This window comes from Physeter macrocephalus, chromosome 14, assembly GCF_002837175.3.
Source record: "Physeter macrocephalus isolate SW-GA chromosome 14, ASM283717v5, whole genome shotgun sequence".
Classification (NCBI taxonomy): domain Eukaryota; kingdom Metazoa; phylum Chordata; class Mammalia; order Artiodactyla; family Physeteridae; genus Physeter; species Physeter macrocephalus.
The window spans coordinates 14191735-14194978 of NC_041227.1; positions in this window are offsets into that span (position 1 = coordinate 14191735).

Genomic DNA, 3244 nt, shown 5'->3' on the forward strand with positions numbered 1-3244 from the left:
GACCAAATCCAAGGCACTTGAGCGAGAAACCGCCACTCTGTTTTTCTTAGTTGTGGTAAATACACATAACAAAATTTACCATCTTAAAACATTTTAAGTGGGCAGTTCAGTACATTCACACTGTTGCATAACCATCACCGCCATCCATCTCCAGAACTCTTTTCATCTTGCAAAACTGAAACTCAATACTAAATAACAACTCCCCATTCCGTACTCCCCCTCAGCCCTGGCAACCACCCTTCTACCTTCTGTCTCTACGAATTTAACTGCTCTAGGGACCTCATGTGAATGGAATCATACGATATGTGTCTTGCTGTGATGGCTTATTTCACTTAGCATGATGTCCTCAAGGTTCATCATGTTACAGCAGAATTCCCTTCCTTTAAGGCTGAATAATATTCTGTTGTACGTAGAGACCATATTTTGCTTATCTACTCATCCATTGGTGGGCACTTGGGTTGCTTCTGCCTTTTTGGCTACTGTGAATAATGCTGCTATGAACATGGGTATACAAATATCTCTCTTTTCTTTAAAAATTTATTTATTTTATTTATTTATTTTTGGTTGTGTTGGGTCTTCGTTGCTATGCGCGGGCTTTCTCTAGTTGTGGTGAGCGGGGGCTGCTCTTCGTTGCGGTGCACGGGCTTCACATGTGGTGGCTTCTCTTGTTGTGGAGCACGGGCTCTAGGCGTGCGGGCTTCAGTAGTTGTGGCATGCGGGCTCTAGAGCGCAGGCTCAGTAGTTGTGGCGCACGGGCTTAGTTGCTCTGCGGCATGTGGGATCTTCCTGGGCCAGGGCTCGAACCCGTGTACCCTGCTTTGGCAGGCGGATTCTTAACCACTGTGCCACCAGGGGAGCCCCAATATCTCTCTTTAAGACCCTACTTTAAACTTTTTTGGAGTGTACACTCACAAATGGAATTTCTGGGCCATATGGTAATTCTATTTTTAATTTCTTTTAATATTTATTTATTTAGCCTGCGCTGGGTCTTAGGTGAGGCATGTGGACTTCTTAGTTGTGGCATGCAGACTCTTAGTTGAGGCATGAGGGGTCTAATTCGCTGACCAGGGATCAAACCTGGGCCCCCTGCATTGGGAGCTCGGAGTCTTACCCACTGGACCACCAGGGAAGTCCCTCTATTTTTAATTTTTTGAGGAACCACCGTTCTGTTTTTTATAGTGGCTGCACTATTTTACATTCCCACCAACAGTGCACAGGGTTTCAGTTTGCCACATCCTCACCAACACTTGTTATTTTTCCTCCCTCCCTCCTTTCTTTCTTTCTTTCTTTCTTTTTCTTTCTTTCTTTCTTTCTTTCTTTCTTTCTATAGTAGCTATCCTGATGGCTGTGAGGGTCTACTCTTTTTTTCATCATTGTTTTATTTTGTTTCATCTCATAGTCTGTACTTTACTTTCTTTAAAGTTAGATTTATTGGGGTATATATATATATATTTCAAAGCGGGATACATACTTAATTTTTTTCTTTTAATTTTCTTTTTTTTAAAAAAAATTATTTATTTATTTTTGGCTGCGTTGGGTCTTTGTGGCTGCACGTGGGCTTTCTCTAGTTGTGGTGAGTGGGAAGCTACTCTTCGTTGGGTTGCGTGGGCATCTCATTGCTCCGTGGCTTCTCTTGTTGCGGCACGGGCTCTAGGCACGCGAGCTTCAGTAGTTGTGGCTCGCGGGCTTAGTTGCTCTGCGGCATGTGGAATCTTCCTGGGCCAGGGCTCGAACCCGTATCCCCTGCATTGGCAGGCGGATTCTTAACCACTGAGCCACCAGGGAAGTCCCCTATCTCCATTTCTATATTTTTATTTTTTCAGGAATGTTATATATATGAAATCATACAGTATGTAACATTGCAAGCTTGGCTTTTTTTGTACTCAGAATAATGCCCTTGATATCCATCCAGCTGTGTGTATCACTAATTTGTTCCTTTTTTGCCGAGTATTATTCCACAGTATGGATGTACCACAATTTGTTTAACCATTCACCCACTGAAGAACATTTGGGTTGTTTCTCATTTAGGGCCATTACAGATAAAGCTGACGTGAACACTCATGTACAGGTTTTACATGGACATAGTTTTAATTTCTCTGTAATCAATGCCAAGGAGTATGATTGCTAGATTATATGGTAAGTATATGTTTAGTTTTCTAAGAAACCGCCGAACTATTTTCCAGAGTGACTATATCATTTTACATTCCACCAGCAATGTTTGATGATCTAGCTTCTTTGCATCCTGACCTGCTTTTAGTATGGTCACTAATTTTTAATTAACTGGTATAAAATAGATGTGTAGTGATAATCTCATCATGCTTTTAATTTGCATTTCCCTACTTGCTATTGATGTTGAGCATATTTTAATGTGTTTATTTGTCATCTCTATATCCTCTTTGGTGAAATATCTGTTCAAATCTTTTGCTCATTTTCTAATTGGATTGTTTGGTTTTTTACTGTTGAGTTTTGAGAGTTCTTTATATATTCTAGATATGAGTCCTTTGTAAGATGTGTGACTTGCAAATATTTTCTTCCCACACCTGTATGCTTTTAATTTCCTTTTCTTATTTTATTGTTCTGGCTATGACTTCCAGTACCATTTTGAATAAAAGTGGTGAGAGCAGACATCCTTGCCTTGTTCTTGAGGCTAAGGGGAAAGCATCTTATCTTTTACCATTAAGTATGATGTTAGCTGTAGGTTTTCTGTAGGTGGTCTTTATCAAGTTCAAAGTTACCCTCTATTCTTAGTTTTTTTAGTTTTATCATGAATAGCCATTGAATTTTATGATTTTTCTGCATCAGTTGATATGATCATGTGATTTTTTTCTTTTGTTAATTACTATGGTTGATTACATTAACTGACTTGAATATTGAACTAGGCTTGCATCTCTGAATAAACCTCACTTGGTTTTGGTGTTTAATTCTTTTTATATTTGCTAGACTCAATTTGCTCATATTTTGTTGAAGATTTTTATGTCTATTATTTTTTTTTTCCAAAGATGTTGGGGGTAGGAGTTTATTAATTAATTTATTTATTTTTGCTGTGTTGGGTCTTCGTTTCTGTGCGAGGGCTTTCTCTAGTTGTGGCAAGCGGGGGCCACTCATCGCGGTGCGTGGGCCTCTCACTATCGTGGCCTCTCTTGTTGAGGAGCACAGGCTCCAGACGTGCAGGCTCAGTAGTTGTGGCTCACGGGCCTAGTTGCTCCGTGGCATGTGGGATCCTCCCAGACCAGGGCTCAAACCC